A 23,929-nucleotide genomic window follows, 5' to 3' on the forward strand; every position below is an offset into this window, starting at 1 on the left:
AAGTCTTATGAGGAGCATCAGAGGGAACTGGGGTTAATCTAGAGACAAGGAGGCTGAGGGGAGACCTTATCGCTCTCTGCATCTACCTAAAAGGAAGTTGCAGCAAGGTGGGTGTCCATCTCTTCTCCCAATTAACAAGAGATAGGAGAACAGGAAATAGCTTCAATTTGTGCCAGGGGAGGCTTAGATTGGATATTAGGAAAAATTTCTTCACCAAAAGGGTTGTCAGGCACTGGAACAGGCTGCCCAGGGAAGTGCTGCAGTCTGTATCTCTGGAGGTATTTACAAAATGTGTAGATGTGGTACTTAGTGCTGGACTTGATGTGCTGGGTTAATGGTTGGGCTTGATGATCTTAAAGGTCCTTTCCAAACTAATTGATTCTATGATTATATTCTTGAAAAAAAAAAAAAAAGCTGCTGGAAAAACAAATAGGGGGATCATAGATTACAGTCTCTCTGTTTTCATTAAAATCAAATAAGAAAATGGAAAACATTGTTTTGAAATTGTTATTAGCAGAGAGTATCTGTGATAGCAGTACTGTTAAAACCTTAAAGATTAAAATAACTTAGATTTATGGACATTTGTTACATTGTACTTATATAGCACTTTGTAGAAATAGAAACTGATTTTAGATGCATTAACTTTAGTATCTGAAGTGCCCTTGCAATGTCAGCACTGAATTCAGTGGACGGTTTCTGAGCTTACTGAAACGTTAGTCCATCCATTACAAGAGGAAAATCCTAAAAGCAGCAGGTGATTTTATATATAAAGGTTATTGACTCATGAAGTCAGCAACCTGTCAGAAGACAGGCATCAAAGTGTTTGAGGTTTGCTCTGGAGTTTTGGGCTTAAGTCAGAACATAGGTCAGACAGCAGAAATTTGCTTTCTCAAGATCAAGTCTGGCAAAGCGACTGTAAAACTCTTTTGTTTCTTCCAATGGTGTTTTCTGATATCCCCAGGAAAATTCTTATTTTCACAGCATTTTCTTCCCATGTACGCAGTGCTAAAGCTATACTGGTAAAATGGTTGCATAACAGATGCAGATTTGCTTATGGTTCACTGGAAGGCAAGAACTGACAACATGCTAATGCCCACAAAGATATGTTGATGCCTACCAGAATGTTGATGTGTGTCACTTTCATTCACTTTACATTGCATGTTCATCCCACCAGTCCTGCCTAGATGATGGATGAGACTCAGTTCCTACTCTGCTGATGTGTGTGACGGCTCTAGTTGCAGTGTAGAAGGAAGGTTCAATAAGCACCTGTCACTTTTCTTAGGTTAGGGTTGCAAAAGAAAAGGTGTAACCTTACCACTGAACAAGACAAAAATACAGTGTTAGATGGCCTTGACAGTCATTCACTGTAGCAGAAATCTATTAGTCTACCCCAAAAAACACTGCAGAAGAAAAGGGTAACATTAAAGTATTTGTCTGCTTCTTGAAATAACACTTACTGCTGCTGGAATTCCATGTTTACCACATCCCACAGGCTGCCAAGCGGAATCTGCCCTACTTTGAAACAAATTATAAATTAAAATTGTTTTAATCCAGTCCTGAAACACTCACCAGGAATCTAAAAGTCCACGTGGCTAGCTGCATTGTCAGGAAGAGAGGTTTTGAAAACTTTGGAATAGAAATTAAGTGAACAGGATCACGGGCATTAGGTATTGCAGAAGCACACCCCCTCCTTCCTCTGATGAATGTCAGTGGAAGGAGGGAAGGATGGGAAGGACAGCAACTTTTTGTGGAAGCATGCTAATCACTGGAGACTGCAGAAAGGATTCTGAACAGATAAATGGATTTTTATTAAATATGGGGACACCTTTTTATCTTTTTTTTTTTTTCATCTTACTTTTCAACATGGAGTGACCCTGTGGGTCCAATCCCAAACCCTGCCGAAGGCTGCCATCAGTTCACCAGACTCAGTATGACAGGGTTTAATTCCCTTCAGAATGTTTCAATTTTTTATCCCTTCAAAATAACGCAGCCAGTAAGAACAATTTTTGACACCTTGGTAATGTCATGACTATTACTAGTGACACTCAAATGCAGCTGCTTGAAACCGTATGTCCATTTTGGTTTAGCAAAACAAATTGATTTCCTGAACGCAGTAAGGAGAGGTTAAGGCTTAATTCCAATTCTGCATACTGACACCAGGCAAAGAAAAATCCTTGGCTGAGTAGACAAAAGCATAAACAAAAGAAGAATTAAGGTGGTTTAATTAATCACATTGTTAAGCATCCTAATTATATCATTAAGATGTAAACATCATTTGTGGAATAAGCAACTCAGTACACAAGCCAGATCTGCTGCCTTTCCACTGCCTCTCCCTCAACAATTCAGAAGAAAAGTTACAGTTACAACTGAACTCCCTTTAAGTTACCATGGATCAACATCCTTGGTATCTTATTAAAACCCTGCATTACTGCCCTCAGACTTCTAGTGTTTCTTACATTAGTTTTCAGCAAACCAGAACTCTACAAAAGGAGTAAGTCTGAGGCTGCTATACTTACTTCAGCCTTTACATGTCCAGAGCTATCCATAGTGACTGTGAGAGAGCAGAGAGAGGAAAGTCCATCTTGCAGTTCTTGGCAAGCTATCCTCCAGTTGCTTTGCATTACACGACCAGCAGTCCATGTTGTTCAGCATTCTTGGTGCTCAGAGTACAGCCCATTTCAACCAAGTCCAGTTTTTTAGACATGATGCTTAAGCAGGGCCACCTTACCCAGAACATAATGAAACCAAGTTTCCCTTCCTACACAATAATGCTGAACTGAAAAGAGCAATAAAGTACACACACTGCCTCAAATCTAACAGGTTTTCCAGGGACAGAAATTTACATCATTATATCTTGGAGCAGCTTCTGTCATCCATTATGCCAGGCGTCTACCCAAGGGTGTCAGCAATGGTCCACTACTCTGCTCAGACTTTTTCTTTAGTGGAGACCTTCTCCAAGGTGTATCTCTCTGGCTATTTCTCAGACTCTTTTCAGACATACAAACACACAAATTGCCCCACTGCATCAGGTTCAATTCCAGTTTAGCCCAGAATGTGGATTCAACAGCACTCATTAGCCAATATTTCAGGAGAGTGTGTAACAAGTGGAAGTACATGGTGATATAACAGAAGTGTGCAGTGATAAAATAAATGCTGCTTTCCAGAAGTTAGCTTTTCAGAAACTGATTATTCTGCAATTTGTACTGGACCACAGTGTTTAATACACATAACTGGACTATCCATTTGGACTTCTTTTGTAAGCAGTGCTGTGATTTAATTTTGAATAGTGCAAAAAAATGGTTCCTTTGTGTGTTTTTTCAAACCCAGTGTTGAGGATTTAATTGGATGTCCCTTGAAACTCAAGGACAAAATATTGCATGTAATCATTCTCTGTTCACCTTCTCTAAACCACTTACAATTTTATAGGCTGTTAACATATTACCTTCTCATCCATGTCTTTTCCAGACTGGAGAGCTGAAGTCGATCTTGCTGTTGCATATCTTTGATCACCTTGCAGACCTTCTCTATCTCATCTCTACTTTTCTTATATCTGCCTTGAGGCTACTGGGAAAGAACTGTACACTCATCCAAGCTGTGGGAGCACCATGAATTTATGCAATGACATAAAAACATTTCCTAGCTCTATCCAGTCCATTTCTCAATAATTCCTAATGTTACTATATTCTTTTGACCTCCCACAAGCATGGAGCTGATGTTTCTAGGAATCTATCCGCACTCAATCCATAGCTACTTCAGAGTCTGTTGGCATGTATGAATTGTTTGAGTTATTTTTGTTCCATTTGCATTACATTCCACTTATGAGCATTAATTTTCATTTGCCATTTTATTATTCAGTTACTCAGTATTACGAGATTCTGCTACAGCTCTTTGCAGTCAGCTTTAGATTAGACTGTTTGGAATAATTTATTATCAGATGTAATCATCTCAATGCTATTTTTATCCCCTTTTCCAGCTCTTTCCAGCTTCATATTTTCCATTCTCTGTCCCTTACATAGATTTCTCTAGAACATGCCCATCACTCCCTTCCTAATCCTCTTCCAGGCTTCCTCCTCAGAATACCACAAAAAAAATAGAGGCCTGAATCTCCCATTCAGTTAGCATCTCTACAACAGGCTGTCTGTGTGGGATTCACTTCATCTAACTTTAAATGGTGACATCTATTTTTGAGCCAAATTCCCTCTATAATCAACTAGAGAGGAAACAGGCAGTGCTACAGTGGAAGTGATCCAACACTAATGTAAATGTCTAAAATGCATCAGATGATTCATGTCCTAAAAGTGTTTATTCCTCCTCATTGACTCAAAGAGAGTGGAGCACAATATCTACGTCAGAGGCAGAGACATCATCAATTAGGTGAGAAGAATCCTGCTTTTCCCCCACAGATCCCACTGGGCTGCAAGAGCATAATTTTCCTGGTGAACTGAAAAACCAAGAACCACATTCTTTAAAGACCTTAAACCTGGAGTGAGGAAGGACTGGGCTTAGCAGAAGGCTACAGGTAACATCTTTTGACATTTCCCGTACAGGGACAATGCAGCTTCCTTTGCACTCTATGCTGTACAGCAAGGGGCCCAAGAATAGCCAGGATCTGGTCCAGCTGGATGCAGGCTTCCTAGAACAGAGTGGACATAACTGTGCACAAGCAATAATTCACATGCTCTGTCCCTCATTCCTGCATTACTCTAGCTCAGTAGTACTGTAATGCCACCACAGTTGCTATCAGAAAGTTTTAACAGGACTGGTCTTCCTTTGGAAAGGTTTGTTTGCGCTTGAAATAGACCATTTCCTTTCATCATTTCTATGGAATTGGATCCTCCACAGAGAGAACAAGCTCGTAATGGGTACACATACATCAGCTTCTCTTTCCTCTTACTCACCATCCTTTTCACCTCAACTCACCTTTCACAGCAATCTAGAGTCATGCCTGTCAGGGAATCATTCACTTAGAGCTTTTAGACTGTTCCCTCCACAAGTTAACGATAAAAGCTACATTTCTAAAAGAGCAGTGTTCTCACAAGAGTCCGCTGAAGTAGCTAATATAATCTTGAGACACTTGGCAGTAAAGTTATGTCTGAGGTCTGTTTTGCAGCCGATAATATATATGGAAAGTGCTGCACTCAGGACGTAAAAAATTTTCTGCAAAAATCTAATTCATTTCCCTGTATGCAATATTCACCACAGTACAAATATCCAGGGACCAGCTTGTTCTAAAGCTTCAAAATGTTACTGCAAATTAATGTGCACTGGTTAGTACCCTTAAGCAAGTGAACTATTCTGAAAACATAGTTTATAAATATACTTTTTCCTCTCCAGAGGAAATATTCAGAAAACACAGCCTAGGAAAGTGGGGTTTTTTTCACAAAAAAATAATCTTTTTATCTCCAATTAGTCTTCAAAGCAATCTCCTGACCCTAGCTTGGATCAAATACTGTCTAAGATAAGAGTAAAGAAGAAATAAGATATATAAAATATAGTATAGAGAGAGTATTACTGCCTACCTTAGGAGAAGTGATGGTGTATTGGAGATGGGAATAAAACAAGCTTTTATTCTGGACCTTTCAATGGTCCAAACTAACCCTCTTCACTACAGTTTCACCTGGAAGACCCACATCCTCTCCAGAAATGGCAAAGGAGTGCAGCTATTCTCCCAAAAGAAAGTTGGAAACAAGAGAGAAGACATCAAAAGAATTTTTAAGAATATTCAGTGGTAAAAAAGACAGAACATCATTAATCTAATTATGTAATTGTTAATCTAGCTCTTAAATAACATGTACCTTTTCCCATCTGAATAATGGGAGACTTAGTCATGTCTTTTATGTACACCCAAGAGTTATCAGTGCTATGAGATATCAAAAAAATCACAGATTGGTTTGGGTTGGAAAGGACCTTAATCGAGTTCAAACCCCCCTGAACAGGCAGGGATGCCTCACACTAGACCAGGTTGCTCAGAGCCCCATCCATCCTGGTCTTGAACACTTCCAGGGATAAGACATCCACAACTTCCCCGGGCAACCTGTATCAGTGTCTCACCACCCTGACGGTAAATAATTTCTTCCCAATATTCAATCTAAATCTACCTACAAAGCACTGGAATTCAGTGTAAAGCCCTGCCAAATGCCTGATAACTAAACCCATAAGAAACTGACAGGGAGATGGAGGCTAACCTAATATAGTGAGGAATATAAAGAAAAATCAAGTGATTGCAACAAAAAACTCTTACAGTATGAAGGTAAGATTCATCTCTGCCCAGTGGTACAATGTGGGTGTCCCCAGCTGAGTGCTCCCCTTCAGCCCCTTTTACAGTTAGTGGAGCAAAACCAGATATTTCTGTGGTATAATTCATCTCTTCTTAAATTAGACCCTTAAATTAGGACACAGCTGTGGAAACACCACCTCCAGAATACTGCCTTCTGAGCAGTCTCCCATCCCTGGATCCTACTGCTGATTTTCACTAAGAATTTTCTAGTTATCCTTGAATGCAAATGATGTGTCTCAAGAGCACTGTAATCTATCTACTCATTCGGAAAATCTTATTGAGCTGTATTCTTGTGTAACGGCTTAGGACCTGCACAAATGTTAGTGGAGTACCCTTATCTGAAATTGATTCCTCTGTGATACGGAGCAAAGCGTGCATTGGGCTCCTTCTTCCCCCATCATTATTTTTTATCTTAGGAAGTTAACTGACTTGCAGTTGTAAACTTGAATTCTGGCATTTGGTATATGTTATATATCATATATATATGATAAATAATTTCTCTCATTAGATGGCAGTTTCAACAGTATTCGGGTTAGCCCTTAAGGTAGATGCCATAAGCCAGAGGGCCCAGCCTGTGTGTTACAAATGGCTTCACACCAACAGCAAGGCACAGCAATCGGTGGTGATGCTCAACTTTCAGAACCAGGGAATCTGCTGCAGCAATGTTGCTGTCCTCTCCCATCAGTCAGCACCTATACCGAGCTCAGAAACAGACGTGTGAGACATCAACCAGATTGCAAGTGGGACCCAGGGGAAAGCCTGGGCTGGATGCAGCTGCAGTCTACGGGGAGCGACTGTCCTGCTTTTGCTGCTGCTGTACAGCTCGCCCTCCTGAACATGCTCTGAATCACACTGTGATCAAGGATGGAATGCAACTGGAGAGAGAGGCAGGTTTCTGGCTTCTGAATCCACTGCCATGGTTTAACGCAGCCAATGAAACAAATGCCAGATGCTCTCTGTTAACCCACCTTTCTCCCGTCACAGGGAAAAGAGAGGGAATAAGGGACAGAGACTCTTATAGGTTGCAAACTAAACTACACATCTCTAATGAGACAGTAGTGATATATGCAAATATGTACAAATATACACAAAAGCATTATCGTGCTTTCCCCCTGCCCCCCAATAATGACACATCACCATCGAGGCTGCAGGGCAGGCCCTGGAAAAGTCCCTGATTCAAATCCTGAAGTCCATGAAAAACAGGAGCTGGGATGCAGGAATGCAGAGATCACAATCAAAGGCAGATAAACAGACAGAGTCCTCCCAGGTTGCAAGCCTGGTCCTTCTGATCTCTCAAATTTATACCCAGTATGTTGTGTATGGGATGGGATAATTCGTTTGGTTAACTTTGGTCACCTGTTTGGTCCACTTCTCCCCAAAGGAGGGTCTCAGGTGTGACTCCTTACTTCCTTCTGCTTCCAGAGCATAAGATGTTTTCTTCAGAACCAAGAAGTGGCCTGGTTCTACACACCATTCTCTCACCATAACTATAAACATCAAGTGTTATCAGTCCTAGAGGCAGACCCTGACTGGAAAACATGCTGTAAATTTCAGCAACTGCAGCTGCTAGAAGGGTCTTAACTGAAAAGTAAAATCAACCAGAAAATTAGTTCTATTTTGGCTCGAACCAGGACAGGCAACCTTGTAAGTCTTGCTGAGAGTGACAAGTGTATTTCCCGAAAAACAGCACTTCTGTATGGATGCAGTATATACTTAAGAGTTAATGCACACAAATTCATGAAAAAAATAATATTCCATTTTCTTGTGATGTGAACATGACCCAGGCCAATGCATATTTACAGAGGACATAAGCACAGTGCTTGCAGATCCACCCTTAGCTCCTAATTCAGTACCCTCCCCTGTTACTTATGTAAATACCAAAAAAAACCCAAAAAAAACATAATTTACAACTTCTTTTTTCTTACAGGGGATGTAACAGAAATCTCAATGAAAGGCATATAAAACACATTTTAGGACATTTATTTAGAGCTTTTGGGGATTTGACCCATACTGCAAAAGGAAATTTTTTTTCCTAATCACCCAGATGCTGCTTTTCACAGATTGTAACACATTTTACAGAAGTGGCTAAAAATTTTCTTCATTTTTCTCACCAGGAAGTGCATTCATCTCCTTTTTAGCATTTAATTCCTGAATGCTCAGAATTAACTACATCAAATGAAATCTTGGAAAAGTTCCCTTTAATTACAGCAGGTCCAGATTTCACCACAGGATAAGTTTTCAGAACTGTTGCTGGCTCCTAGCTCTGAGGGAGATCAATGAAAACCTCAAGTGCTCAGAGAAGCAGAAAATCTGAGCCTTCACATAGGAATCTCAGGCTGAGCAAAAGCAAAAGCATCTCAGTTAGGACTCCACTGTTGAAAATTTGCCTGCATGTATGGGAACTTGTCACTTTCCATGTCTGTGTCTATGACCTACCTTCTGGGCTACAGACCTAACCCATGGGATTTTTATCGTAACTATAGCTAGGGTAAAAAGCCAAAAGTAGCTTTTTTGTTGATGTGGCTCCTGTAATTTGAGTGCCTTGGATCGCTGAACACAACTTCACCCCATGCAGGCTAGACATAGAGGAAGGGAGAGGATTTTGACAGAAATCAATAACGTAGTTTAGAGGAGGCATTACGGGGAGCGTCTGTCTGCTTTGGTATCTCCTTCCAGTTTTCCAGTGGGGATAATGAGCTTTGACATCTTGCCAGCTCTGCCATCCTAGAGAAGAGGTCATTGCTAGTTTAAGTCAGAGTGGCTCTTGCTAATCTACCACTAACCACAGCACTCTTAGGTAATTATTTCTGTCTGGCATTTCCATCATGAAGAGAATATTCAACTTACCTTGCAATGCAGAAGTTTTTTTACCAGTGCAGCTTTTTGTGACCTCCCAGGAAATTACTCTTGCATTTTCCCCCTATGCAAAGGACCAAGAATTAAGAAGTGAATTTGTACCAAAAACCTAAGGAGAGCAAACAAAGACAACAACCTCTGAAAATTAAGCAGGAATGGAATATGGGTAACAAAATAATCCCTTTCAAGGAGAGATGACTGCTGTAAAGTTTTAAAATGAGCTAAAATTTTTTTATGAAAAGAGATTCTAATTATGCTGAGTATGATGAGTATTGTTATTTGACTTACTGCAAATACATGTTTTTGTTTTATTTTTACATATTTTGACTGTTACTTATGAAGCATCTGTCTTCTGAGATGGATATTCCCTGATAAATTGAAAACAGAGTCCATTTAATAAATACTAGATTAAACAAAATGCTGCATTTTCTATATCATCTCTTGAAAATGGTTTTCAGTGAGTTTGACAGCAAAATATTATTGATAAAATTAAAAAAAATAATTAAAAATCAAGTGGTGTGGGTAAAGAACCGAGAGAGAAATTTTCCATTAAGGTTTGCAGACAGCAAATTAAGCAGGAAAATGGAAAATCAGGAAGACTTTTTTCTCTCACACCATGTGCAGAACAAAAATCCTCTTGCAGCAGTATTTGAAAAGCAATAGGGAGGAAAAGAATGAAAGCAAATCCTGCAAGAACAAAAAAAGTAAGAAAAAACACAGTCAGATTTGGACAGCTAGGCCCATATGCCCAACAAGACTGGAAGATACTACATTATTAGTGATATGCTATTGTGGTAGCTATTTTCTCTCCTCTCTGCAGTACTCTTCACCCCTCACGTCTCTTGACTTACTCCAACCTCTCACTGGAAATAATCCCAAGCTCTTCACGATCTCTTTGTCCTGATGTGCCATTTTGTCTGTTCCTGATATCCCTGGAAATGCTGGGAGCTGGAAATGCCAGACAGTCCCACTGCCACTCTAGCAAGATCCATACACCTACCTGCAGCTGCAGCTCCCCCGTCGCTCTGTTTTTTTCCGTTCTTTGCCCCATGCTCAGAATATCCTGTACCAGATGATGTGCTGCTCAGCTCAGTTATGTTTTTCCTCTTTGCTCATTGTTCCACTTTTCTTTCCAGGTCTCAAGAAAATTGCCAGGAAGAAAAAAAATATCTGCTTTTACAGTTTTCCTAAAAATTGTTTTCTTCTCTCTGTCTCCTGCTATGCAAGGCCTTTGCTGAGTAACTAGATGTTCTTCTGAAGATGACTTTATGCTTCCTCAGTTCCTGTGTAACTTTGTCAAAATTAGGGCATGAGTCCTCACAAAATCTACTTGTTCTATTCTGGTTTGTTACCCATCCTCCTCCATGGCATTGCAACTGAAGTGAGTTAATTGGGGCAGGGACGCTGTCTTTTCATTTCTGTCATGGAAAGCTTACAAAGCTCTCCATGACTATAAAAATATAATTACCCCAGCATTTATTGCTGGGGCAATATTAGTGGACTCCAGAGAGGCTGGTCACTTCAAGTCCTTTAAGCCCTGCTTCTTAATGTTGTCATTCCCCAAAGCTTTTCTTCAAAGGAGAGTTTTTGTGGCTGGATGCCAGAGAATTATGCAATGTCTTTAAAATGTGAGGCACAGAACGGATTAGTACTTAGTTTGTGAACTGAAAATTTGGGCAATTTTCATGTACCAGGATAAAAGTGGTTTAAAGAAATTGTGAAGCTGCCACAAACATTCTGTTACCATTTGCTTGTTCTGAGCTAATGCTGAAATAGCTGTGGCAATGCTGTTGCCACTCCATCTCTGTGTAGGCAAAGGATCACTGCAGGAGACACAAAATTGGGACACAGGATGCTGCAGTGCTCTGAGCCTTCTGCAGCTCACTTTAACCGAGGAAGTTGTGCAATTAGTTTAATTCAAAGTGATAATTGACCCAACTCATTGCTATTTCTAGGATGAAAGGAGAAGAAGAGATGGTTTGGTGCTTACTGTGTCTCAGCCACTTCAGGCTTTCTGGTTATCTTCTTTATATATTTAATTAAGTACACTTGAAGGACAAATCTAGAGGGCAATGAGCTTTTACAACTTGCATGGAAATTAAAAGCAGCTGCACATGTTCCTGAGGTTTTGAAATAAATATATTAATCCCATTAAAAATACATTAGATGACCATTAAAGTTCTAAAACATGACAATAAAAGCAAGTACATTTCTAATTAGGGCTGCCTCTCACTCATCAGACACAGGCTGGCGTCTCCTTCACTACTCAATCAATGCTTTGCTCTTATTTTATATTTTCTTAATTTTTCCTTCATGTTTTGTGTTCAGAGTTGTGGATGAAAAGTGCTATAAATAAGCAAGCTGCTGTTACTGCTGATCACAGCCTACTGCCTGAAAGTTTTGTTTTCCTGGCTGTCAGGCTGATTTGAAAGGAATTGCTTACAGGAGTGAGAAGTGCTTGTTCTCATCCTAGCAAGTTTCTCTAGAATAAATATTGGGATTTGAACTAGAGATTTCATCCTTTCTATTGATGAACTTACAGATACAACACTATCTCATGTCAAAGGCACAGAGTTGTGATGATGCCAGATGACAGGACAAAGCCCAGTGGTACATAACTGATGACTTTGGGAGACAAGGCTTTTATTTATATTGAATCATAGATTATAAAAATTTTGGCAGTTCCTACCTGAGTATACACTCCATTTATGTGACTTGAATTCCAGTAAAATGTGTCATATTAAGGGAATTAAAAGCTGATGATTAGATTGATAGGGGCACACAAATTAGATAAACAAATTATTTTAGTGAGCAAAAGGATCCATCATCTTGCAGACCTAGAGATAGTATTTAAAAGCAGTGTTGGTATTATGAGTATTTCCATATAGTGATAAATAAGGCTTCAATATAGCAGTTACACTAACATATCTCTTCAGACTGATAGGATAAACTTGTTTGAACAATCATATGTTTTAACACAGTCATAAGCGTGGAGCATGGAATGTGAGACAAGCTTGTAGGACGGAGATGAGATCTTGGAAAGCATGGACATTAAAAATATTGCAGAGGTCCCAATATATAATCAGCTAAATATGTGTTTTCTTGTATCAGCAAATAGGAACAAGTATTACAATAGCTAAGAGAGTGAATATAATCAGTATTTAAGATAAAGGAAATTTCAAATTCTTGTATCTACACATCAAGGACACACTGACAGATGACATAAAACTCAAACAAAAGATTCAAGATGCAGAAAAATTTATATTTTTGTCTCTCTGAGTGGAAGTTATATGTTCCGGTTTTGCTTGTTCTGAATGGATTAAGAAGTGTCAGCAAGGAAGTGGAGACTGAAGGAAAGCATTGCACTATAGGATTCTCTGATTTCCCATCACAGGTTTTTCAATAGTGTGCTTCCTGTGAAAACAGTGATGCAGGAGCATAGCCAAGAGGGCAGATCATTTAGAAGTGGTTTCAGACTGCATGACTTTTTTGTTAGCATTTAGTCAGTATTTTAGTCAGCTACCACAGTGACTGCACATGAATTATCACCTCCTCGACTAAAGAATGAGAAGGCATCAAAACTACCACAGTTGGGCAGCTCTTGGTAAAAAGCATCATTGCACCAAGTGGAGAAGAAGGAGGACATGAACCTGCCTTCACAACAGCATCCTTCCATCCTTCCCTCCCTGCATGGAAAGGCTGCCAACAGAAACAAAGCAGAGGGGAAGCTTTCAAGTCATACATCATGGACAAAGGTGTTAGGGAGAGAAGGAGGGAGGAAGAATAGAGAAATGAAATCATGAAGGCTGCAAAATGGCAGGAATAAGAGGAAAGAAAATGAGAAACAGGATTAGCCAAAAAATATCAGGAAAGATGCCTCATATTCTAGAAGAGTTGCACTATTGTAGTGTTATTAGCATAGGAAGAAGAGAAAATGTGCTTAGTTAAAAATGTGTGACTCCAGTGGTGTCTATCATACTTTCCTGTCTCCTGCTCTTGTCAGTTCTAATAAGGGTCAGGAAGCAATGAGGGGCTGAGGATCATAGCAAGAGAGCGGATGTTCTTGGCTACCCTCAAACTTCCTCTCCTCTCTTGGTCTCAGTTTATTCTTGTATTTCCTCTGAAAGTCTGAGACCTCGACTTGGTGTCTTGTACAGCATTACACAAGTCACCCATCTGGAAGCAGCCTGTTGTGCAGGCAAGGAAAAGATGCTGCTGCTTTGCAGTTTAGATACATGTGAAAAAAGAACAGCTTGAAGCATTGTGGCTGTGAAATACTGGCTACTTTGATTATTTTTACACACACTTCTCTCCCCATTTCCTTCAAGAGGTATGGAATATTTATGCTCTTATCTACTCTTACACTCTTACAGTTATTCTACAGGAGTGGTTTTAACTCTGTCTTTTATGGAGTTTGATCCTTTAAAAAAAATTTTTTCCCACTGTCTCCTTTCACAGTAATGAGGTTCTACTTGCAATACATACCAACATGTTTACTGTAATTATATGCATAGCAGTACAAGTAAACCGTGGCTGAGGACACATTTTCTGCTTTTGTTTATTGTGTCTTTTCCGAGTATTTCTTCTGGTCCTGAAATTCAGTGCTACAGAATCATTTCTTTTAAGTGAGAGATGTGGTAGGTTCTGCCCTCCTTCCCCACAATCATGACCAGGACACGATTTTCCTTAGCTCATATTCCTTTATCTTCTGGCTTCCCAGCTTTTCTTCTATCCTAAACCAAGCTCCATGTGGAAATTATTATTATTATTAATAATAGTAGTAATAGTAAGAGTAATAATAATAATAATAATAATAATAATACTAATAATCCCTCTAGGTGACTCCCAGTCCAACATTGTTAAGGGAAGTAAAAAATTACCCAAAAAAAATGAAGTATGTCTTTTGTTGTCACCCCTTCTACTTGTTTCATATACAAAACAATTGAGGAAAGTCAAGGTGTCTGTAGAGGTTGCAAAGGAGATTTTCTTCTGGAAGAAAGTGCTTCTGTTTTTCCACCTTCTGCAGTCAGCAGCCCCAAAGGAAAGTTAAGAAGCAAAGGCAGAGGCAATGACTGGGAGAGAAGCCAGCGCTGGGGAGGTGAACTGAATTGATTCTCACAACCCATATGAAGAGGTTACCTACACTCCTCATGCAAGTACTTGATGTTCAGTCTCTCAAACTGTGGGTTATAAGTTCTTGGAAATAGCTTTAACATCTCAGATTGCCAAGGCCTCTGTCATTAATTTGATCTGAATGTCTACACACTGAGATTGGCATTTCTGGCTTTGCAATTAAATCACAGTCATATATGTGGCACAGAGCTTTGGAGAAACTTTTCCAAATGATGGTTACCCAAGGCAGATGCCTGTCAGGGAGAAGATACAATCCCAGGAGAATTTAGAATCCCAACAAGTTGAGGGTTCAGCTGGCATTCTCTGGCTTCTTAGCATATTTCAAAAGTTGACTACTTTTAAAAAAAGGAACTGTCTCCTTGACATACCACTATTGTGGTCACAACATAGTAGTCAAGGTAAGACACAGATACTATCAAGATTATAAAATACAAAAAAACATTCACAGGAAAAGTTCAGTTTGGGTAACAATGCATTAATCAGTAGCAGAAATAGCTCTTGATAAATCATTTATCAAATCAAAGAAAAAACAAAAGATTTGGAATTTAGAATATTTCTTTCTCACCATTAGTAGCACCTCTGCTATGAAGATAGGCTGACAGTTGGGGTTGTTCAGCTAAGAGAAGAGAAGGCTCTGGGGAGACCTTATAGCACCTTCCAGTGCATGAAGGGGCTACAGGAAAGCTGGGGAGGGGCTTTTCATCAGAGAAGATAGTGATAGGACAAGGGGTAATGGTTTTAAACTGAGAGAGGGGAGATTTAGGTTAGATATTAGGAACAAATTCTTCACTCTGAGGGTGGTGAGGAACTGGAATGGGTTGCCCAGGGAGGCTGCTGATGCCGTATCCCTGGAGGTTTTTAAGGCCAGATTGGATGAGGTTTTGTGCAACCTGATCTAGTGGTAGGGTTCCCTGCTTATGGCAGGGGGTTGGAACTTGATGATCTTTAAGGTCCCTTCCAACCTTAATGATTCTATGATTCTAAGTCCCCTCAAGACTGCTGAATTTATCCTGGTCTCTGATGGCAACTGATTAGATGATCAGGGTAACTCAGAATTCTTCCTAGTTGTATTAGCAGGCTATCAAAACCTAAATTTAAGCGTCTGACAACTAATTTGAAGACAGTTCCCCTGGACACTTCCCCTCACTTCAGGAATTCATTTCTCTTTTGAATGTAACTAAGGCAACACGTAGTGACCCTGCAGAGCCTGTGCATGTTCTGTCCATTTTTCAAAAGCCTGTTTGAGAAAATATTTGATCTGAAAAAAATAACTCCTGTGTATTCTACGAGAAACATAATTTTTGAGAGGACCAGTATAAATCTTGCCCAGGTCCATCCTGCTCTGAGCCCACCAGTCTCCCCAGTGCTGCAGGGCTGTGTGTGTGGGTCAGTGACAGTGGGGGGAGCAGCTGTGCCTGTGGGGAGGAGAGGGACCCACATGGGACAATCACAGGGCTCCTGCCCCTGGGGCTCAGTATGAAATGGCTCTTCAGAGAACCCTTCTCTGCTCTCTCCAGCTGGTGTGCTTTGTTTGGTGTTGCTTCCTTGTTTCCCTGCTTCCCGTCTCTCCATGTGCTACTGGTGTTCATGCTTTTCTCACCAAACAAGAACATCGTTCACCAAGACTTGTCGCCTTCCCTTGACTCTCTGAGTAGGAGCAGCTCAACTGCTCCAAGGCTGTTGTGGACCCTGTACTTGGGCACCCCCATCTGCTGCTGAGTCCAGTCTGGGAATTCTCTGGTTGGAATGTAATTACCAATTGAGGAGTGTGGATTCCATATTTGTATGTAATTCACCACCATAATTATTACTGTTTGTTATTTAATTAAACCTATTCTAGTTAGGTTTTCTTATTCCAGCCCTTAAGTCTCTCACACTTACTCCTCTTTTTATCTTCCCTGGGAGAGTAGTGGGAAGATAACACCATCTGTCACCTGATTATTGGCTAAAACCATAACAATTGCAAATTAGAGTTTGGGGAAGGTGTGTGCCTCTACTCAGAACCATTCAATCCAACCTGTTTTCTTTTTCAGCTCAGTAGTCTTCCTTTTTATGACCATCTGGTTAATACTTCTCTCCCTCCTTTATAAATGCCCATTTTACCATGAGAATTCCTGTCTGGCACGAAATATTCCTTGACAAGTATTACCCTAATGCTGAATTATTTTATATTCTTCAGTATTGATTTCTTCTTTATTCCTACCCCAGCATAAGCAAAGCCAATTATTTTTATACCAAACCTACACCATCATCAAGACTTGGGAGGCAATCCTTAGTTTTCTGTATTGGGTGGCAGTTGTTTTCCATGGACCTTATCAGTCAGTGTAGGGAGTAGCAGTAATTTTGATTCAGTTGCACTGAAAAGTGAGTTGTGCTATTCTGTAGGTTCAAAAATATCAATATATTGCCTATTCAGTTTTTTCTTCAGGTAACAGGTGCAGCACAATCACACTGTGTTTTTCTTAATAGATTCAGTACCTGATCTTCATTAGTACTAAAACTCCTTGCAAGTTTCTGTGTGAAATAAAGAACCACCAGTAAGAAGGAAAATGTACTGTATATAAAAAAAATGTTGGATGCTCCAGCATGCCAGCAACTAGCATATTTATTTTGAATCTGGCTTGTCGACCATTCTTCTTTCAGCCATCTCTCCTTTCAAGCTGTTCAAAATATGAAAGCAATAAAAGCAAGTCTCCCGAGACTGAATGCCAGGAAAGATGAAGTGTAGTAAAGGAAAGAGTACAGGAATACATGCATATACGATGGGGCGGCTGCTGTCTTTGGTGAGATGGGCAGAGGTGAAGTGCAAGGGCAGGAGGAAGAATTCAAAAGACATGAGAAGCAGCGTACCTGAAATAAAAATGCTTCACTGGAATGTATGAGCTATACAATAGCCCATTCATAGCCCAAAGGATTGGTCAGATTTATAAGCATACAGTTTGTAAAACATCTCACAAGTGCTCTCAAATAAGGAAATTATAACTGTAATCAGAGATGCACTATGACAGGTCTCTGATTTCTTACATGCGTATATTATCTTGACAGTTGACTACACTGAGCAATTTAGGAGCTTAGAGGAGCATGCTTACCCATAAATGAATTCCTAGGCTAATGAGCTCTCCCTTCACTTGATTAATGGTTTTGTTGGAAGTGGAATAATGTAACAACAAAAAAATAAATTAAAGTTATGAGAAGCAAAACCACTGTGTCATTGAGACAGAGATGTCTAGTAACAAACATACTCTGAGCTTGAGAAAGCCACGTAGCAGGATAGCCAGAGAGCATCTTTTAAAATCTGTTGCCAAGCACAGGCAATGACAGTGTGAGATGACTGTTTCCAGAAGATGGAACGTATTTTTCAGGTGGTTCATTTGGGCAGGAAAACTGTGTTGTGCCTTATGCAATGTTAGTAGTTACTAAAGTAATGCATATTTAAACGCCTGCCCCCAGGGAATACTGAGAAAAGGAAGCTGGAAGCCACACAAGCTTCTATCATAATGGCATTTTCAATCAAAATGTCACTCTGCTCTTTCAGAGCAGCTATGTTTTTCTTTAATGACCGATAGTATCTATCTGCAAACACTTGAGCTATGTCCAGGAATCATTCCTGGTAATCCCTAGTTTACTAAGGAATTTCATTGCTACAACAAGAATTTTTAAGGATATTTTGGCAGAAATATTTCTTCTGTATCAATGTACAATTTGTATCAGTGTCAGCCTTTTTACATTGTTACACACTGACATGAATTTAAGTTTTGTTTCAAATTAAGACAAAAGTTTTCTTGTCATTTTCTGAGCTTTTATCCGTTGACTGAGATAATTTCTTATACAGGTCTTCTACAATCTGTATCCTCCCAAATACTGGTGTCCCAGTATAACAAAGTTTGTAGCAAACAACTATTTCTGCCCTTTTGAAGCAGGGAATTTGTCAGTGACCTTCTCCATACAAAGGTTTGTCTTCAAGACAGAAAGAACAAAAACATTGGAGCTGCAATGAGGAGACACTGGGGCTTAAATTTACAGCCCATGCAGGCACTCAAACTCAGTCATCATAGCTGAGCAAAAGAGTGATTAAGTCCCTCTGGGAACTGTCTACCAGACTCCTGTGCAACGTCACTGGCACCAGTTGTCTTCTGGGCTATACATAATACTATCAAACATCAGAGAAAATATTGAAAGTGGGAGAAATTGCCAATTCCCAGGTTTATGTCAGGAGCCAGCCCACTTCCCACCGCCAGAGCTTCTGCCTGGAGACAGCTTTCACTCCGTACACAGCACAGAGCATTAGTTTCCACTTACTGTATGAAGCTCTCTGTACCCCAGGGTCCAAAAGAAGATTGCAGCAGTATAAACCCTGTACTAAATGTTACCAAAAAAACCCTCAGGAAAGCTGTCAGCCCACTGCACCTGCCTCCTGAAAGGGATGTGTACGTACACAGCCTCAGTGGGATGGAAAGCTTTGCTCTGGGCAGAAGAGCTGTAAGAGCCCTTGGGATGGCTGAGCACCGACAACTCCCAGCAGCTGCCTTGGAGCTGCAGGAGGGATCATGAAGGTCCAGGCAACAGAGAGAGAGGCTGTGGGCTGGTGCCATGGAGGGTGGCCAAGGACCACTGAGGTCATGGGCGGAGGAGCGGGCACTGACATCTGGGGAAGGCAGAGCTTGAGGCCTCTGGGGATCCCTAGGGAAAGGAAATGAGGGGATGCACAGGCATCAACAGCATTTCCCTCCAATATTTTTTGGTCCGTGCTCTCAAACATCGACCTTAATACATAGCAAATAAAACAGTTAGGAGAATTTATTTAATCTAGCTCTCACTGTTGGGTTTTTTTGTTGGTTTGGGGGTTGTTCCCAGGAAGATGATTTCACAACAAGAAAATCGCAACTCCAGAGTAAGAAATGCAAAAAATGTTCCTGAAGCCAGATGAAGTATTTGAGTTCAGTTCAATTACCCAGGTATCTATAACCTCTACTCTTTTTGCTGCATGGATTAGGACAGAGTGTACAAGTTTCAGTGAGTCAGAAGATAATTGAAATATTCAAGTCCTTTGTACTTCTTCAGTTACAAGCGTAATCATCTTGTATCTCGTGTTGTTCTTCTACAAACTGTAATTTCCTGCATAAAAAAAAACAACCAATTTTAAACTTTTATCTCCAGGTTGTTCAGATAATCCAGAAAATTGCTCAGAATTGTGGTGGAGTGGCCATTATACTGAAGTACTAATTGCATCTATGTTCACTGATGCCTGTTTTATAATCTGAAAAAGCAAGCTGCTGTCAGTTACTAGTGCACAGCCAGCTTATAGAACAACAGTCTTAAAACAAAAAATTCTCTCTGTGCAGATTGTGCAGCTGTTGTGCAAGGAAATAGGTTTGACAAATAGCAGATTGGAAGAGGTATGCCAGTAGGAAAAAAAAGGAAAGAGAAAAAAAAGTGTCATTATCTCTTGCTTAATATTAATTTAGAGCAAGACAAAATACTACAGTAGATGGTAATTATTGTCAATAAAAACAGCAGTGGTTTAAAAAAAAAACAAAAAAAAACTTAGCAACCCTTCCATCCCTCAAAACCCCAAACTTCCAGTAAATAAATGTTTTGCAGTAAACCAAGGGAGGATGAAAATAACCAAGCCAAAATCATATCTTGCTATAATATTTGCATTGTGATGTCACTTTTTCAGCTTTACAGTGACTGAATGAGGTTTCACCATGGCCCAATCAAGTCCTTTTGGGGCTTCCTTCCCCCACCTCCACCACTATACCCAGGAGTGACACCCTATGATCCACCCACTTGGAGCTGGAAAATCAGAGCATCACACCCATTTACCAGATGTGTCATCTCCAGTGTGTCCAAATGGACTCAGCCCTCCTGTGAGCAAGGCTTCTGGAGTCTGTGCTCAGTATGACGCTGCACTGACTACAGGGAAGCCTCTTCAGAACATATGATGTATCTGTCCCTGGCAACAGTGCAGAGCCAAAAGATTGAAATAATAAAACCTCTGCACTTCCTATGCCACCAAACTCCAGATTTTCTCTAATTCTGACTAACTGGGCATTTAAAATTACATTTTAAGATTTACATCCCTCTCCATTTGAAGTTTGGGAGACACAAGCTATGTCATTTTTTCCAGACAGGCTGAACATCCAATCTGTTATTCATGTCAGGATTTCTGGGTTCCCATCTGGATATCATCTGTGGTAAGAACCTGAGTTACTGCATGTGATGAAGTTAATTTGTGTGTATCAACATTGTAGATTACATAGCATATCTTATTCTTCATTAAGCATCAAGTCATTGAATTAGAGCTGGTGCCAGATTTCTGGATACCCAGTAAGAGCTCCAGGAAAACTTAAATCTGCTGTTCCACAATAACCAACAAGTCCGTGACCTCCTAGAAGGTATCTAAACGTCACACTTGTCACTTAATATCTATCTTTAAAAGTACGATTAGTAAAGTATTATTGTAAGTGGAGATCTCCAGGTTTTTCATATTTATATGTCATAATGTTCTAGACAAAAAAAAAAAAAAAAAACACCCAAAAACTAACAGAACAAACAAATTATTTGTTATAGAATCAGTTTTTTACAGAATCAATTTCAAAATCAATCAATCAACAAATAGAATTTGTTACCCTAATGTCCTGCTTAAAGTAATAGATCATCTCATTACTATTTTGGAGTTCTCTTCTTTCCTGGCCTCCTTTGTTCACAGATGTTAATATAGAAAAGGATATTCCTTCCTCTAACACTTTCTGGTTTTTTTGTGGATTATGGAGATATCTCAGGAGTCTTGTATAATTTACTCTGACTTTCTCCTGCAATTTTACATCTTACATAACAGATTATATGACAGGTCCATGAAGAGAATCTAGCCAGTGGATTTGGCCTGTACAATAGACTTTTCATCACAAATCCCCAGTATTTTAAGCAGTTGCAACACTTTCAGGTCAGCTGCAGACCTCCATTTAAAAGTAGCATTTATTATCACTGAAATGTGTGCCTCAAGATGCACCAGACCTACAGCCTAAACAAACCAATTAGCTCCAGACATATATGTAATCTTTTTTGCTCTGATGCCTTCCACACATGATTTATAGAAAGATTTTAGCAAAGGCCAAAACCACATATGTAACTTCTAACTCCTAAATTTTCATCAGATCACAGAATGGTTTGGGCTGGAACGGACCTTAAAGATCATCTGGTTCCAACCCCCCTGCATGGGCAGGGACACCTCCCACTAGATCAGGTTGCTCAAAGCCCTGTCCAACCCCCTTGAACACTTCCAGGGATAGGGCATCCACAATTTCTCTGAGCAACCAATTCAAGTTGCTCATGACCCTTATTATAAAAAATTTCTTCCTAATATCTAATCTATATTTACCCTTTTTCAGCTTATGCTGAATTCCTTGATGAGCATTTGTTCACTAAGAACAGCAACTCCTGCACCTTCAGCAGACTATATGAAGAATTAGTTATTTCATTCCCTGTGATGATTGTTTATCAGAACCCCTAAACTTCTTTTTTTCTCTTTTTCTAGATAACTTTTTGAAGTTGGCTGAAGATGTAATCCTAATACGTTAGGGGGATTTCATTCTGACATGAGAATGAATGAGGAAACATCATCACTGTTGTGGAAGAAGGTTCACCACGTGATTGAATAAACGGAAAGAGGCAAGAAATGAAGGTGCTATGAAGTCAATACACATGTACCAAAGAATGAGTGGGCATTACTCACATAGGTATGAATAACACATTTTGATGTCTGTGCCATTTCACATTAGCCCAGGGTGTTTCACATGCGCTCATGATTACGGAAATAGAAACAGATTGTGAGTCAGAGAAAAAGTTGAGTCAGAATGAATATGTGAAATGAGTAGAAAGGAATTATCAAAGCCATTAACTTTGCCTGTGAAAAGTAGTAAGGCAAGACCAGTTAAAGAACTGAGGCAAAAGGGGCACCCAAAGGGCAACTGGGTAAAATTGCCAAATGTGTTGACAGCTAAAATGACAGATTTTTCTATTATCCATAGCAGTTACATCTGCATGTTACAGAAGCTCAGACGACAGTCTATGTAAATCTTCTGAGCAATTTCTGTTGACATTATTTCCTTCTGCCTTTGTGTTCATTATCTGAGACATGTTTGTACCTTGACCAAACAAAGTAAAATATAAATGTTTCCCCTTGACAATGTAGGGAGTCAACAGGAGTGTGCTCACAGACTGTACATGAAGGAGACACAGATATTTGACTTCTTGATGTTTGATTTATTTCACAGAGCTTGGAAGAGCTAGAATGCTGCAGTTGCAAATGCAACAGGGGAAATGTGCTAGAGAAACTTTCTGTTGGTGAATGGAACCAAAGAAAATCAAATTTCCTTATAAGACAGCTTTCTGTTTTGGCTAGTTCACAGATACCATGGAACTAGAATACATAGATTATTTTAGTGTTGCAGCTCTGATTTAATTACGGTTGTTTTAAGGGAGAGAATTGTTAACAAGATATCAGTTATATCAAATCATGCTTCATTTAGTGTCATGTTTGGGTCAATCATTCTATTAGAAATGCTTACTTCTCAACATTAACATCTTGAAACAGAAATCTAAATGACCAAAACAATCACCCTGTAAAGATCCTATAAAATTCACTCTAGAATATTTTGTGTTACATGTATGTAAGTTTGGAATACGTTATAAAATTCAGAGCACTTTGGATTAATTGGTTAAAGATGCTGTCTCACTGGAAAGATACAATTTGCAAAGACAGGCAATCTTATTTGGTCAATTTACATTGTTGAGAAAACAAACAAGCTTTCAGGCACACAAATACTTGTTCAAGTCTGCAGTAGCAGAAGCATTTTGCAAAGCTTAACACAAATAGAGAACAAGACTGAGTTTAACTTAGCTGTCAAACAGTGGGACCTGAAAGAAAAATTTGCAGGCACTAAAGGAGTGATGGTGGGACATGATCATGGAGAGAAATGTGGATTATCTCCTGTAGGTCAGAAAATAAAAAAGGGAATCATAATCTGTTGGATACGATTAGGTCTTCATGAGTATTATTACATTACAATGGGAGGCATTGGTTTTTTCCTTACATTTCTCTCATTACAAAGAATAAAATGCCATGAATCTTGAACAGAACACCTAGGTTTTGCTGACCCAGGAAAGATAATGAATTGAATCTTTATTACTTTTTGAACCTGATCATCTATTTTTCCACTTACTGGTTGAAGTCAGTCCCAGCACCCACCTATGCATTATTCCATAGTCACGACAATACAGAATAAGGTCTTGGTGTTGCAGATGTGAATATCTCTCAGCATAAGAATAGTCCTTTTGATACCACTGGATTAATTATATGTTTACCGTGTGTTTTGAAGACTACATAAAAATCTAGAGGAGTTTTTAATTTAGCAAGCTCAGTAAAGATTAGGAGTTATTTTTAAATATAAGCACATTAAAAGATAAATGCCATGACTGTCATCAAAACTGTGATCAAAAATTATCTTTCGACATCACAGGCCCCCTACCTCAACTGACACTAATTGAAAAGTTTGTTGACAACACTGACAAAAAAGCCATGGACCACATCAACAAGAACTCACCATCTTATCTTAAAATGGCTCCTTCCATTGATACATTGAAGGTGTGAGTGGCAATGTG

The 23,929-nt window shown here is 39.6% G+C and overlaps 1 long non-coding RNA gene across 1 annotated transcript in view; it reads right to left on the minus strand.

Annotated features, from left to right (window-relative positions):
• The window catches only part of LOC127396417 (uncharacterized), a 223,859-nt gene extending 212,841 nt beyond the window's left edge, over nt 1-11,018 (minus strand). The window contains exons 1-2 of the long non-coding RNA XR_007891998.1: nt 10,134-11,018; nt 9,125-9,197 (exon numbers count right to left, since the gene is read on the minus strand). This is a non-coding gene — a long non-coding RNA (uncharacterized LOC127396417). The remainder of the gene's footprint in view (nt 1-9,124; nt 9,198-10,133) is intronic.
• Nucleotides 11,019-23,929: the final 12,911 nt, after the last annotated feature.

The sequence above is a fragment of the Apus apus genome, chromosome 1, assembly GCF_020740795.1.
Source record: "Apus apus isolate bApuApu2 chromosome 1, bApuApu2.pri.cur, whole genome shotgun sequence".
NCBI classification, from domain to species: domain Eukaryota; kingdom Metazoa; phylum Chordata; class Aves; order Apodiformes; family Apodidae; genus Apus; species Apus apus.